Source organism: Chrysemys picta, chromosome 5, assembly GCF_011386835.1.
Source record: "Chrysemys picta bellii isolate R12L10 chromosome 5, ASM1138683v2, whole genome shotgun sequence".
In the NCBI taxonomy this organism is placed as follows: domain Eukaryota; kingdom Metazoa; phylum Chordata; order Testudines; family Emydidae; genus Chrysemys; species Chrysemys picta.
In genome coordinates this window covers 135,537,455-135,553,882 of record NC_088795.1, presented here as the reverse complement: position 1 = coordinate 135,553,882, position 16,428 = coordinate 135,537,455, and the positions used below count along the sequence as shown (strand labels likewise).

At 46.5% G+C, this 16,428-nt stretch overlaps 1 protein-coding gene across 3 annotated transcripts in view; it reads right to left on the bottom strand.

Annotated features, from left to right (window-relative positions):
- Nucleotides 1-10,448, bottom strand: part of PTPRA (protein tyrosine phosphatase receptor type A) — a 233,052-nt gene extending 222,604 nt beyond the window's left edge. For 2 of the 3 annotated variants that reach the window (XM_065598359.1, XM_005291495.4), the window contains exon 1: nucleotides 9,895-10,161. The gene's annotated coding sequence lies outside the window, so the exon portion shown is untranslated. Of the gene's footprint in view, nucleotides 1-9,894 lie in introns of all 3 variants that reach the window. The other variant, XM_065598358.1, reaches the window with a different exon arrangement.
- Nucleotides 10,449-16,428: the final 5,980 nt, after the last annotated feature.

Below are 16,428 nucleotides of genomic sequence, written 5' to 3'. Positions count from 1 at the left end.
CCAGCTCAGCCCAAGGTCCCCAAGCCTTGATGGAACACTGACAAATACCATGGCTAAAATCAGTCCAGCTCACCTGTGCGTTAGTACTGGTAAAATATATAGCAGAATTGTAAGTGTGTGTATAGTACTCAGACTTTCTGGAACGCCTGCAAGTTGTTCCATCCATTAATCTTATTTATAACATCTGTATCCCACATGATAAGGTGGTATTTGAGTGTTTCCATTGTAAGCCTCTGTAACTATATAAATTACCAGACAGAAGAGACATTAACTAGTGCGAAGTGCTGATCTCCAACAGAAGGTGTTACATCCTGGCCAACAGAGAAGGTCCTACCGAAACCTTCCAGAAATGGGGAAAAAAAGTGGTTTCTGCCACTAGTTACCCTGAAATCACAGGTCTATCTAATGTAAAAGCTGAAACGGTGGCTGCTGCACATAGGTGCTGGAACTAGGGGTGGGGGGTGCTACAGCACCCTGTCTACAGCACCCTGTCCATTATATACAGGATTTACAGTTTGGTTCAATAGCTCTCAGCACCCCCCACTATAAAATTTATTCCACAACCTCTGCTACTGCCCTATTTATCATTTTTAGGGCAGTAGGTTTTCCCAAGGAAATCTTGTCAGATCATGGTGCAAATTTCATGTCTGTCATTTTCAAAAGAGTTAAGAGTTGGGTGGAGTGAGGCATATAAAGGTTGCTCCCTATCATTCCGAAACTAATGGTCTGGTAAAAGACTCAATGGGACACTGAAGTCTATGCTGATGTATGTTACCAAGCGAGAGAATGACTGAGATGTGTTGCTCCCTTATTTGTTATTCACATACAGGCATTATCCCAAGAGTCTATATGGTCTGCCCCCTTTGATCTCCTTTACAGGAGACAGGTGAGGGGACCTTTACATTTAATTTGAGGCTCTTGGAAAGGGAGTACAGAAGAGTCTGGACAGCCTGTAAGGGAGCATGTCACTCATTTTAAAGAGAATTTAAAGACTGATTAACTTAGGCATTTCAGAAATCCTGGTATAACAAGCATGCTGGAGAAAGATCTTTTGAGACGGGTGACGTTGTGTTGTTGATTCCAGTGAGGAAGAACAAGATGCAAGATTGTTTGGAAGGACCTTTTGAGATGACAGAGAGCGCAAATGAGGTCACTTCTAATGTAATGAAATCCCAAGGCAGAAGAGCTGTGCAAACAGCATATGTCAATAGATTAAAAGCTTACCATAAAAGAAAGATGGTAGCGAATACGTTTTGTTTTGCTGACTCAAAAGCAGGAGATGCTGGCCCACCATGCTGGCCTTCCTGAAATACCAGAGGCGGGTGTTTTCCAGCCTACCAGGTTTAACTATGAAAATAGTGCATTCCATAGAAACTACAGGGCCATGCCCTGCCCCTAGCAGGGCACACCATGCTATAGGGAAGGGGTGACTGCTAAATCAAAAAGCCCCTGGGCATCTCCTGTTGTGATGGTATTTAAAAGGGATAAAACCCATGAGATTGTGTGGATTTTTGAAGGGTAAATGCCATCACCCAACCTGATCCTCACACTCCACACCCAGGACAGTGGATCTACTGAGGGGTGCATAAATACTCCAGATGCGGCTTGTGGATATTAGCAAATTCCCTTGGATGCTGATGCCCAAGAAAAATCATCTTTCATAGTGGAATCTGTCCTGTATACATTTAAGGTTTTGTCTTTTGGATTAATTAATGCAAGGGCAACCTTTTCAGAGGCTTGTCACAGAAGTGCTGCAGGGTTTGCACACCTTCATCAGGGCCTAGGCAGACCACTTCGGTATCTTTAGTGACTCCTGGCAAGACCACTTGAACCATGTGGGAATTGTATTGCAGAGGTTTACAGAAGCCAACCTCACCGTCAAGGTACCTAAATGCAAGATGGGGGCCTCAGAGGTAACTTATTTAGGACACGGGATGAAGTGGGTTTATTCTCCCCAAACCTTTAAAAGTAGAAGCCATTTGGAATGGGCCTGCCTCACAAACCCAGAAGCGGGTCCAATCCTTATCAGTCTGGCCAACTATTACCAGAGGTTTGTAAGCAACACTATGGCCTCCACAACAGACCTTACAAAAACAGGGGAAGCCAGACCAGATGCTATGGACTAAGGCCTATGAAAAGGGCTTCTAAAACAAAAAAGGCTTTGTCTAAAGAGCCTGTATTAGTTAACCCCAATTTCAGCAAACCCTTTGTGGTGTGCACCAATATTTCTAATGTTGGGTTAGGTGAAGTGCTAATCTTAGGCTGGGGTGGGGGACACGAGGCACCCTACTTCTTTCTTGAATGAAGAACTGACCCTCACTGAAGAGATCTATTCTGCCATCGAGAGGGAATGTTCTACCATTGTTTGGACTGTTAAGAAACTTAAGCCTTAGAACATTTAATTTTTTATTACACAGTTAACAGACCACTGCCCACTTGCATGGTTGCACTTAGCCAAAGAGACCAATTCCAGCCTACTACACTGGCACCTAGCTCTACATGGAAGTCATCCATATCAAAGAAAAAGAAAAGGTAATGGCAAATTGTACCCTTATGTTCACCACTTTTACAAAACTATGATAAATGTTGTGCAAAGTATGCTTTGAGATATCATTTGAAAACTCATAATTCACTGATCATTATTATCCTGGTAAAATGTGTGGCAACTTTGTAAAGTTAGAAGATTCTACTGTATGATGTTACTAAGGCATATTGCAAACCTGGGTAAGCATCCCAAACCAGTTCCTCAGAGACAAAAGGCAAACAGATGCCTCAGCCAGGTATCAACAAAATAAACTTGACAATCAGCTGCGTAAGTAGCCATTCTTTGGCAGGAAGAGGCATGTGAGAGAAATTTACATTTTAGCAAACAGACTTGCTGTCACCTGAACCCCAGCTGGAGATGATTCTCAAAAGAGGAGAAATGCTGTAAGGGAGAATAGAGGACACAAATCACCTCTCTTCCCTCATCTCTATCTAAACCAGGTCAGTTGCACCAGTGAGAGCTCTACAGTGCAACTGACCTGGGGTAAGTGACTGGTTCTTTGGTACTGGGAGTAACCTGAATACTGCTGTGATCCTTGTTTAAGGGACTATCACAAAGGTAAGCTTACCTGGGTAGCAAGACAGATTGGAGTAGGCATGGGAAACTGATTCCATGTTAAGGCTGTTACAGTGCATGAGGAGTTTACACCTGATAATTGGCTGACTGGATATAGAATTCACAATGTGGGATTTGTGCCCCATTTCCTAACAGTCTGCCCTGAGGTTGGTACTCATGCTCAAATCACTGCAGGGCACCTCGACCGCACTCTATCTAAACTCTGAATACAACAGCTGGGTTTTTTTACTGAAGTGATCAGCAATGGCATGGCATGATAGTAGCAAAACAGTTAATAGCACTCAAATTACTCAGCCCACTGCCATGAACGCAGGCAGTTTCCCACCTCTCTCAGCTCTATTCTTCTGCCTGTCTGCAGACTTTGGAAGACATCCCTATACTTGGTCAAGTTTGAAAGCTTTACTCTCCAAAATTAAGGGCAGGGCTACATTTTATCTTAAATGAAAGCTCATAGAATTCATTTTATCGGGGTGACATCCTGCGTAACACAGGCCAGAGAATTTCATTTAGTGATTCCTGCACGTGGCTTAAAGTTTATGGTTAAACTAGAGAATCTTTCATAACATTCTATACTGCAGAAACTAATAATACCACCAGAACAGTGCTAGCCCAGCACACCAGTTAACGCCAGCTGCATGGGAAGCAACAACCGGTTAAGGCACAGTAACGCTATACAAGACCTTAAAACAGGAACTGGGGAATTTTGGCCAACCAGATTTAATAAACCAGGGCATGGATGACAATGAGTCTACTCCACCAAAGTGTCACAGGACTATTAGTGATCACAAGAGCTCAGTGCCTGGGGGTTTAAGTCTCATCTGAAAAACTGATGAGCAGGGAGCTCTGGCAGATCACCACTGTAGCTCACACAACTCCTCATACTTGCACCTCTCACACATCAAGAATATTTTGCAATACCAACCAGCAGCACTGAAGTCTGAGCGATCATTGCTCACAACATTGTCTTTCCCTCTAAACTACACACAGCCTGTAACTTAGTCTGCAATCATACTAGATTAAGCCAGTGAAAGGAATTTGGAAAGGATGTTGGTGTTTGGCTGGGGACAGAGGGGATTAAAGAGGTTGTTCCATTAGGATGCTGGTGTTGGTATTTGACTGATAAAGTGGTGCATATTACACCGATCCAGGTTGTTAACGGATTGTTGTGTTTTGTTTTAGAGAATTCAGGGTCATATTTTTTTTATTAGTCTAAGAACAATACAGCAAGGTAGACGCCAGGGAAGTGGTGCCCCTGGGAATGGGAAACACCTCTCAGGGTCCCTGCTGATTTGACAAAGTGTTTTGCCTAGTCTTTGTAAGCACCCACAGCCCACCCAAAGCTTCACAGCAAGATCCCTTACCCCCATCCACAAAATCCCTCACAGCCAGGCCTCCCCACCAGAGTCAAGCACGCAGGGTAGTGAGGAAGCAGAAGTAGGAGTGTTTCCAGACACACTGTCTCTCCCCGTGGACAACTACCAATACCTGTCCATGCACACTCCCCCGACTTCCAGCAAAACCGCCACATTTGTGCCCACCACACCACTATGCACCCAGGACGCACTCCAGTTTTACACTGGAGTAACTACGGGTTTCATGGGAGTCATCCTGAATTAACACTCATGTTAGCCAGATCAGAATCTGTCCCAGGCCCACAGTGACCAGATTTTCAGAGTTTTCCCACATCCAGGATCACACCAAGACAACTTGCCCTCCCTTCTCCTAAACACTCGTGGGCAGTCCTGAAACTCCCTAAACTGCATTTAGTTCAAGGGAAAAGGAGGGTTCCACACCTGCCAAAAGCAGCATAGAATGTAGTCATTAAATATCAGCATGGTGGATAATATAAAGGCCACACCTGGAAGTGCATCCACCCTGTATTTAAATAGAGGCTTTTATAGATAGAAACCAAATGGGTTTCCTCCTTCCATTGGTGGCCCACAAAAAAAAAAAAATAATAAATAAAAATCTTGGTATCCCTGAGAAAGAGGCGGGGGGAGAGAGAAGAGGTAGGGAGAATAGGCCTGCACAGAAATACTGATACCCTGCCCTTATGTCCCTTCTCCCCCCACAGCCTTGGAAATTTGATCTTATATTGCACAATTCACAGGTATCCCATGCAGTATGGAGAGAATGACAACAGCTTGGTTCCGATGCTGGCTGGAAATAATTAAATCCTCCTTGTGGAGAGTACACACAAGTGACCCTGGAAAACGTGCTTAGAAGACAGAAGGAAATGAACAAACATGGCTGCTCATCACACTGGCCGCAAAGACCACTAAAAAGGCACCTAGATTGCTATGAGTATGCTGGAGCAATTGCAAATAAAATTAAAAAGGAAAAGAGGAGCTGCAGTTGGGTTGCATGTTTAATTCTTAATCCCCTTTGTCCCATTCACAGAGCTGGGATCAAGGCAGCGCTTGTTGATCTGCAGTTAAACATTTAAAAAAAATTAACATTTTGGCTAACACACAAAGAGCAGAACAAAAACTTCTGTGCAGGAAGGACAACATTGCTTTTACATATCTATCAGATTGTTCTGTAGCACTAAGCATTGCAGGTTCTAGCTAACATGCATGCCACCCTCTCTACCATTATTCTTTCTCTTCTAGAAATCCCCAAACAAACAGAAGAGAGAACCCAAAAATGTTTCCGTAGCTTCCTGAATGCTCTCAGCAAACTATTCATCAACAGCAGACAGCAAGAGAGAGGTGGTTAATTTCTAACAAACAACGATTTCAAAACTGGAAGAGCACTCAGCCTGTAGGACAGCACTGAATTAAGCTCTGGAGGCCCATAGCAGGGTTAGCATCTTCCAGTTCGGAACAAAAAAAAAAAAACCCAACAACCTCACAGCAGAGTGGTGAGCAAAGTATAGGGCCCTCCTTCACTCCCCTTCCCCCCCCTCCCATCCCCTCCCCTCCCACCTTACAAAAGAACCACTGGGATCTAGTTAAAAGAGAAGCAAGATTAAAATGGGCCAGGATTCTTTTCACACCGATTTCTGCTATTCCCAGATTTTATTGTCACTCCATATTTAGCAGGAGAAAAAAAGCCTCCCTTCCTTCCTGTCACATTTTCCATTCTTGATGACATCCCAGATGATCAGAAATAAGCAGATCTTCATCTGAGCCGGGGCTTTCCACCAAGGCGTGGGAGAGCAAAAGCCAGTGTTACTTACAAAAGTTTGGAGCAGTTACTACTACTATATTACATATGTATGCACACCCCTACCCCACTTCCCAAGGCAGGTAGGGAGAGATCCACCCTATGGAAAACGTACTATTTAGCAGACATCAGCTATGTTTGGCAGACAGCAGCTATGTGACAGAATTCTACAAGTCCCTTCCCACCTCCAGGTTTTAAATTTTGTATTGGGGGGGGGGGGGGGGAGAGGAGGTGAGGCCAAAATAAAAGGCCAGATCCTTATCTGGTGCAGTCTGCATGGCTCTCCACTGACTTCCACAGGAGATGTAGGTCCCCAGCACCTCTCAGGGTTGGGCTCTGAGGGCCACATTCTCAGCTGGCATAAATCAGCATATTTCTTTGAACATTAGTGGGAACCATACTGAATTATACCAGCTGAGAATCTGGCCCCCCAATTCAAGCCATGTGTTATTTGTTTTTCCTTATGTTAAGTAACTACTTCACACAACACTGGGGATCTTAAGCCATACAACAGTGCAGCAGTGTTACAGAATGCAGCACTGATACTCAGTTTATTACACAGCAGTTTAATTCCTGCCCCACATAATCTATTTTGCTGTTACATTTGTGTACAGCACCCAACACAATGGGGCCTGTTCCCTGCTGGGAGGCTTCCACATACTACTACAGTATAAATAGTAAGTTAATTGTAATGAACAGGGGGTTGCTGCTCTAGAATTATTTCCCCCCACTCTGCTTGTATCCAAGATTTCCACTAACAGAAGCATCACTTTCCTCTGTGCGTTCAGCAGAAGAACTTTCCTCTTCATCTGCCATTTAGACTACAAATAGGGTGATTTTGGGGGACAAGAGGATTAAACAAAGTAAGACAGGCCTGGTTTACACACTAACAGCCATTTTTAACTTACACAGAATGTTCAGCCTATGAGCATTAGCCAACCATAATGACACCTGCTTATCTTACAGAGGATGGCATCTCCGTTTTTACAGATGGGGGAACTGAGACAGAAATATAAAGTGAATTGCCCAATGCCACAGGTTAAGTTATTGGCAAAAACAGGAAGAAAACGCAGGAGTTCCACCTCTCAGGTCCCTGCTCTAACCAGTAGACAGCACACTCTCCCTTTAATAAGTAGAATGTATACATGAACTAGGACCAAGGCACTGGGTTGGGACTCAGGAGACCGGGATTCAATTCTCAGCTCCCTGAATGACCTAGGCAAATTACATAAAAGACCCCAACCATGCAATAATCTCGCCATGAGCAGACACCAAGAATGCAGATCCCCACTGAAATTAGCAGGGCTCCATGTGGGTTATACAGCGCTCACTGCACCATCTGAGCCTTAATCACTCTGTGTCTATTCCCCACTCTGTAAAACGGGAATAATAATGTCTCTCCCACACTTTGTCCATCTTGTCTGTTTAGATTGCAAATTCTTTGGGGAAGAACCATCTCTGTTTGTCTGTAGAGCACCTAGCACAATGGAGCATTGATCTTTGGGGGAGAGGATAGCTCAGTGGTTTGAGCATTGGCCTGTTAAACCCAGAACTGTGAGTTCAATCCTTGACGGGGCCACTTAGAGATCTGGGGCAAAATCAGTACTTGGTCCTGCTAGTGAAGGCAGTGGGTTGGACTCAATGACCTTTCAGGGTCCCTTCCAGTTCTATGAGATAGGTATATCTCCATATATTTGCTGAGACCTCCAGATGCTATTGTAGTATAAACAATTGCACACACACTCCATCTCAATATCTGAAGTTTTGTTTATACTTGGAAATTTACCAAAATACATATTGGTCTTTGTCATGTTTCTCCCCTGCCCCTTTTTTGCGGTATAGGGGGTAAGTGGAGAGAATAGGAATATTCTCGTCAACATATCTTAATCAATCAACCCTCATAAAGAGTTTGCATATGAGCAGTACTACATATTAGTACTAACTCTAAGATTTTAACAGCATTTAAATTTGTGGCCCTGTTCGTGCCCTATGGGGAACATGGGCAGAATGCTGCATCTACACAGCAGGCTACACTGTTCAGGATACAGACCGAAATATGAAATTAAATCTCAATCCTGTTCCCACTGCAGTCTACAGAAAAGTTCCCTCTTGATTTCAAAAGCAGGATGATGACCAGAGTATGTGTCATATTATACACCCATCTATAATCCCTCCCTCGACATTTGAGCATGTTGCACATGGGGCTCTTTGCATGGTACTTATTTCTCCCAGTGAGGAATACATATGATGGAAGAGATGGGATTGTATTTCTAAAAACCAGAGTGAACTAAGAAAGTAAAAATAAAAGTTTTTCCAAAGGCCAGTATTCAGGAGGGAGGGGGCAGCTGGTTGAGATCATTTACTCTGTAAGCTGCTCTGAACCTGATAAATCACCTAGAAAACAGAAGAATAAGTTTGGCCTTAGCATAAATCACTTGAAGTCATCGTCTACAATGGCAGCTGTGCTCGTTTACACTAGAACTGAATTTAATCCCAATTGCCTACAACATTTTCCACTGATATCCCTCTTTCTCCATTATACACCAACCCCCTCTCCTCCAACCTGCTCCATATGGATGCACAGAGCTTCATCGTGCCTCCATGGAACAGATTCCAGGATTGGGCTCACAAGTAAGGACCCACTCTCGTAAAGTTAGTGGGAATTGGGGCACTGCACACATAGCCAGAAAGGGCCAGCCCTCAGACTAACAACGGTTTCAACGATTACGTAGCTGTGAAACGCAACTCCTATAACATACTCTTAACGCTCCCATAATAGAGAGAGACAAACACTGAGGACTTGTCTACACTTGAAAGGCGACAGCTGCACAGCTGCAGTGCTTCTGTGTAGAGTCAGACCCTACCTATGCCAACAGGAGGGGTTCTCCTGTTGGCATAGCTAATCCTCCCAGAGAGGCAGTAACTAGATGGATGCAAGCATTGCTCTGTTAACCTACTGCTCTCGAGACAGGGATTTAGCCTGGCTTAACTATGCCACTCAGAAAGGCAGATTTTTCACACCCCCAGCGATGCAGTTAAGCAGACTTAATTTCCTGGTGCAGACCAGGCCTTAGACACCACGGTGAAGGGCAAGGTGCAAGCACCTGAACAAGGCAGCGTGATTTCAGCTGAGCACCCAAAACCGCCTCACAGGGAGGAGGATTTTTCACGCCGAGGATCCGCCCAGCGCCGCCCCTCAGCCCAGCACCCAGGCAGGATCTAACCGGGGGGGGCGCGCACACCGGGAATACCTGTCCCGCCCCTAGAAGGGGCATTTCAGACCCACGCTCACGCCCCCCCCCCCGGGGCGGCGGACCCGCGGGCAGCGCGCAGGCCGGAGGGGGCCTTGGCAGTGGAAGTTGCCCAGCGGATGGACAGGGACGGCCCGCAGCGCCCTCCTGGGGGTGGGCTCGTCCCCAGCCGGCAAACCCGCTCAGCCGGAGACACCCGGGGGCCGCCCCGTTCCGCCCGCACGGAGCCCGCAGGCGGATCCGAGGGGTGGGGGGTCCCCCCTTCCCCGGGATGCACGGAGCAGCCCCAGACCCGAGCTCGCCGCCCACGGAGGGGGAAGCCAGGGTGCCCCGCCCGCTCGCTCGCTCACTCACCCTGCCGCGGGGACGGGGCGTAGCGAGCCGCGAGTGACTCCGGCGTGACTCCGCAGCGGCCCGTGGAGCCAGAGCATTTACCCCGCTCGCTCCACCCCCGGGGAAGAGGGGGGGGTCTCCCCGCCTCAGCACCCTGCCGCGGGGCTCGGCGCCCCCGCAGCCTCCCCGCCGTGGGGCCGCTCCATGCGCGGCGCGCGAGTGACAGGCCGGCGGCGGCTGAGGAGAAAAGTTCCCGCACCGCGTCTCCAGCCGGGCAGCTTCTGCTCTGCCGCGGAGCCTCCTTCTCGGGGGCACGCGCCTCTGTAAGCCGCCCTCCCATTGGCCGATCAGACGTCCGCGCTGATTGGCCGCCGACGGGGCTCCCGTCTTCTTGCTCCTGTGAATGTTGAATGTGCTGCCGGGCGGGGGCGGGGCTGGCGCGCGCAGGTTGCTGCAGCCTGACCACAGCGTCGCCTCCCAGGTTTTTCCAATGAGGCCAGGGCTCCGCGGAGTCCGCACTGGGCAAGCGCCCCGCGCACGACTCTGCCCGCGCCCCCACCGCCCCAGGCCATTGCAATCCCCTCTATCCCTGGCAGTGCACCCCCAGTCTGACCTACAGCCCCATTGCTATTCCAGTGCTGGGCACCCACAGCCCCCTGCAATCCCAGAGCCAGATCCACCCAGCCCTGCCCGTGCACCTCCAGCCCCCCCCCATGCAATCCCCTTGCTGAGCAACCCCAGCCTGACCCACAGGCCCCTGAAATCCCAGAGCTGGCACCCCCACAGCCCTGCCAGTGCACCCCCAGCCAAACAGCTCCCCTGCTAGTCCAGTGCTCTGCCAGCACCCCACCCTACTGATTTACAGCCCCCATGCTTTTCTAGTGCTGGGCACGCACTCAGCTCTTCCTGTGCTCTCTAGTCCTGAGTTGCACTTCCTCCCAACCCCTTCTTGTCCTGACTCTGAGCACCCACAGGTGGCTTGGCCTGTGCATCCCAATCCTGATACATGCTCACTCTGATGTTCAAATCCTGGGCTCCCTTCACATCTGCCAATGCACCACAGAAGCAGCCTCTATTAATACTTCTGGTTGTTCCACTCATGGATCTTCACCCATCTCTGCAATATCCCTGGATGTTCCAGTCCCAGGTTTACACTCTCCTTGATCCAGACTTACAACACACTGTTGTTCCAGACCCAGGTCCCAAAGTTAGTTATGTCAGTGCACCTCAAACCTCCTCACTTTCCTCACCTGTCCTTATAATCCCAGGTCTATTTGAGTTGAAACTGATAGTATTCTGAAGTGTGTTGCAGACCGTCATAACTGTACACCACACTAATTTTTATTTGCAACCTAAGTTATGGTTTGAGTCCCGGATGCCCAGAGATAAGAGCCCCAATGCACTAGCTCCACTGCACCACCTAGTGGCACCCTCATAGTATTGTAGATAGGTATGTGGAATGGCAGACCACGCAGGCCTTCAGGATTTCCTTGTAATTAAGTTATTTACAGACTCACTTTTAAATGTTTGTGTATCTACCATTTTTGCAAGGTAGCAAACCCAGTTTAGTGTGTTAACCTTGGCTGTTCGGTGATGTAGCTGCCACCTGCTCTGCAGATGCACTAAAACAACAGGGAACAATAAAAGTGCCTATTCAAACAATATGCTTATCAGTTTTTCCTTTTTAACTCAGCATATAATTTAAGGGACACCATCATGATTTTATCATTGTTTCCCTTCCAATTGTTGCATCTTGTCTTTACTGTAAGCTCTTCAGGACAGAGACTGGCTTCTACTTTGTGTTTGGACAGTGGCACATGCAATGAGTCCCAATCCCACCCCCCCCAGCATTAAAAAATCATGAGTCAAGTCCTAACAGTAATGAAAATGGCTTTTAAAAGTGGACATTTTCCTTTAAAAATAATACATTTGAGGTTCTTATTTGCCTTATGTTTTTTGAACCTGTACACACACACACACACACACACACACACACACACACACAATTTTTGGATTCAACTATCAGCAGGGGTCAGTATTGTCAACCCCAAGTGTCCAAAAATTATCAGATTGGCTTTAAAAAAAATCGGAAAGTTTGGATACTTTTTATTTGATTTTCTGCTTTTGGAGTTTAGGCTTCAGATGCGCCTCTCTGCAATCGTGAGGGCTAGAAAGGCACTTTAAAAAAAATTAAAGCTGAAATTCTTTCTTCATCACATGACTCCAGGAGCTGGAGTTTTGAGAAAATCACCAGGTATCAAAGCTGGCAACACAAAGGGATGGTGTAGCTCAAGCAGATTGCCAGTGGGATATTGAGTTTTTCACCTCTAAAACACCAGCTAAAATCCAACCCAGGGGTTTGGCTCTGGGTGGTGCATAGCACCCCCTCCTGTGATTTCAGTGGGCTCTGAAGGTGCACAGGACCTTTCAGGATCAGGTAGCTCAGTGGGATCTACTTTGCTTCCCTTAAAGTGAGCCACAAAACTCCACCTGAGTTCACCGGAAGCAAGACCACATCCCAGTGGCCAAATCCTACCCACCTTATTCACTTTGGGACAGCACCCTACCTTGAAGTGACCACTGAAGTAAATGGAGGTGTGCGGATTTACACCACATAGGGATCTAGTGACTTCAGTGGAACTAACCACATGAGTCAGGCAAGCATGATTTAATCCCAAAAGTCTTTACTTATCAGTCACAAGAGTTTGAGACTCTCTGTATAGGTTGTTGTGTGATATTTGTAGTAAGATACCATTCTTTGGGGGAAACTGCTAAACCATTTCTGTTATACATACACATCCTACAGCATTAGTCTAAAATGCCTAAAATGGCTAACAGAGAGGCACCCGATTTAGTGACCACTTATTACTCTTTGATTTGCAGATGATTTAGTCTCCCAGTTTCTGTGTACAAATTAGATGCAGGTAAAATTCCTGTCATGCCCTAAAGCAGGATGCTCTAAGGCGGATATGTTTCAGGCCAGCGGAAATAGGACTGTATGGATTCTGCAAGTCTGCTTTGCAAGATCTGGAAGCAAAACTCAGAAAAGAACAACCCACAGGGAGGATGTGATCCTGTGAGGTTATGGGGGTGGAGGAGTTGAGCCCAATGAGGCTTGTGGATTGCAGATGTGCAAGCAAAATTAGCCACTGCATCACAACTTTTGAGCTGAGGTTTCTAAAATCCTCACACCCTAGACCCAAGTCTTAGTTCAAGCAGATATAAGGCTAAGAGCAAATATTTCACATAGTGATCAAAGGCCATTGATGGGTACATACCAGCAATGTGCTTAAAAAAAAAAAACCTCTGCACATTGGAAAAGTCTCTTGCCCACAAACATACTTGCTGTAATGTGTGCCCCCCAAAAATAAAAAGCCAGCTCACCCCCCACTTTCAAACATTTACTGCTTCCGGCTGCACTGAGGCACCAGCTCTGTAGTTAACACTCTCTACCTAAACAGGAAGTGCTGCACCTAGAGGTGGCCATTCCACACACAGGAAAGCATTTGTTATAAAACAGCATAGCTGGGCTCTGTTGTCTGTCAGTGACTCCCAATCAGACATGCTCAGTTTACAAGTAAGATTGTTTTTCCTCCTGTATATCAGTCCTGCAGATTAGCTTGAGATCAGAGAGCCAGGCTAGATTCTTTCCTTCTTGTACATCCTCAGCAGAATTTTTAAAACTGCTTTTTTACTCCTGTTACCTGTATCTGGGCTGGTTCTGCAGGACTGAGGGAACTGGATTCTATTCTTCCTTGTCCACCATCAACAGAATCCTTTGCTATGTTCCAGCTGTTACACTTATGCCAGCCCATTGAATCATGAACTCACCACCTCAGACTCTTCTTCTGTGTCCCTGAGCTCCTGGACAGCCAAACCTTTCTGCTTCTCATGAATGATAATTAGAGCTGTTTGAGTCAGACAAAGAGCTTCCTAAAGCAACAGGCAACCCACTCTGGCTAACCTCAAGCTAAGCCCCACTCTCCAACTAGCTAAAAGGAATCCGGTTGCAGTTCATACAAGGCCAAATCCGGAGGTCTTTAATCAGATGAACTCGCATTGGCTATGAAGGAAAAAACCCCACCCCCGCAGAAGAGGTCTCCTGTGCTCACCCAGGATAGCACCTCTCGCCCCTGTGCCAGTGTGCTCAGTCCCATAGGCGATGCTTTCTGAGTGAGGTGTGACCTTGAGCTTCTGAACACAAGACTAGTTGAGAGCAAGAACTTCAGTGATTTAGTCCTAGATGTGGCACACAGTCCTCCTCTAACCTTGGGTTAAACACTGTTCTTCTCTCTGCCTCAGTGTCATGGTCTTTTAAATGAGGATGAGCACATATGTACGCAAATCTATAAGGAGAACTTATGGTGGAAAAGCTTTGACTTAAAGAAATGGAGGTTTTGCATTTTGTTCTGAATGCTGTGAGGTTAGCAGTCCTCCTAGATTCCCCTATAGCATGGCTTCCTCTCCTCCTTCACTCCAAGTTAAGCACTGTCACCAAAGTCTCCAATGACCACTTCCTGGCTGAATCTCCAAGTGTGAAATCATAGCCCTAACAAAATTAATGGCAAAACTTCCATTGATCTCAGTGGGGCCAAAATTTCACTCCAGGCTTGGACTCTACTCCCAGCATCTTTGGCCTCTCTGCTGCCTTCAATGCTGTTGATCATACCCACTTCCTTGAACTCTCATCCTCCTTTGGCTTTCTCCATCTTCTCCTGTTCTCTGCTCCTATATCTCGTCCTTCTCTAAGTGGACCCTCCTGCTACCCTTCTCCCTCCTTCCCCATGGGATCTTTAATGTCCAGTTCATGTCTAAAATAATTATAATACCTAACTTGTATAGCACTTTTCATCCATACATATCTCCAATCACTCTACAAAACAGTCAATATCATTTTCCCATCTGTAAAATGGAGGATAAATAAGGGACAGAGAGTGAAAGTGACTTGCCCAAGGTCACACAGCAGACCAGTGGCAGAGCCAGGAAGAGAATCCACGTCTCCTGAGTCCCTACAAGATCCATAGACACCAAGCTCCATGGGATCTAAATCAATCTCTTCAGAGGGATGAAGGGCTTAGGCTGGTCATCCCAGGATCTAAATCTGGTACTGTGACAGTTCTTGGGCACCTAGGACTGACAGTCACCTTATTACCCTCTGCCTCCAGCACGAGGGAATCTGTCTTGTGGTAGCTGGATGTCAGCTCCCTAACACACCAGCTTTTCAGCCACTTGAGCGCTCTCCTCTGGGTTAGGCCAGCCCTAACTTCACCTTGCAGGTTAATAGTTGGTGCACCCCAGTCCCCTTGAATTGTTCCCCTCTGATATCCAGCCCACAAACACTGGCTACTCACAGAAATTCCAGATGCTCTGCACTCAGATGTGCAGTGTGCCTCAGTTTACTAGTTTTACCTTAAACCACCACTCTTGTAACCCACATAGCACCTAAATAAACCTTCTATTTTATTGTAAGAAATAAAGATTCAACTAGAAGTGAGAGAAAGTGATGGAAACAACCAGTAAACAATACAAAATAGAGTAAGTGTAGACCCACGTTCACATTTTATCTATAGTTACCTTTCCTAGATAATAAAGTCGATTTCCTCTCTGCTCCCAAAGTTCAGGCTCTTGCATAACTGGCTGGTTTCACAAGAAGCAGGACCAAATGTTAATGAAAGCACCCCACTCCTTAAGTGGTTTCCTCAGTGACTGGATACAGAGGGCTTTTCCCCCTTGTGTGTTATACTGACAACAGCCTTTTGTTTCTATTCACAGACAGGGTGAATCCCCGTCGCAGAGTAAAGCTTCTTTTTTACCTTCAAGTGGTTTCAGTTCAATGGGAAACCATCAGATGTAACAAAAACAAAAGTTGTAGTATTGCACAAGGCAAAACAATTAAGCCTTGCATTGCATCACCAGCCAAACAGGCTGGGGTGACAACTCGCCCTCGCCGAAATGGGTCATAACCAAGACATATTACCCTAGTGACTAATTTCTGTGCCAAGTCCATAAAGCATACATTCAATATGAATATATTATTCCTTCAATATTACCCATGCGTAGCAGGTCAGTAAGATAGCCAGCTAGCCTGCTGGTCAGACAGTGGCTCCACAGTCCTTTCCAGCCTGATCATTCTAGAGTGGGCCCAGCCAAGTCATAAGCGGCAGGCTTCAATCCCCCCTGAGCAGCTCTTCCACTCCCCATAGGGCTCTGTCATGGCAGATGTATGGGGGAGCAAAGTAAGGAGACCGATCTCTACCACTCCACTAGATCCCAAACCAGCACCCTAAAGAGGCATTATCCATTTGCTGGTCCCCTCTCCCCCGGTCATATCCTACCAGGCTGTTTGGGGCATGGTCACACAGGAGCGGGGTAACAGTCAGTGGGATAACATCCCATTCTCTTAATTAATGAGCCTCTTAGAGTTGGTAGGACAACTCCCACCTTTCCATGTTCTGTGTACGTATATATCTCCTTACTATATGTTCCATTCTATGCATCCGAAGAAGTGGGCTGTAGCCCACGAAAGCTTATGCTCAAATAAATTTGTTAGTCTCT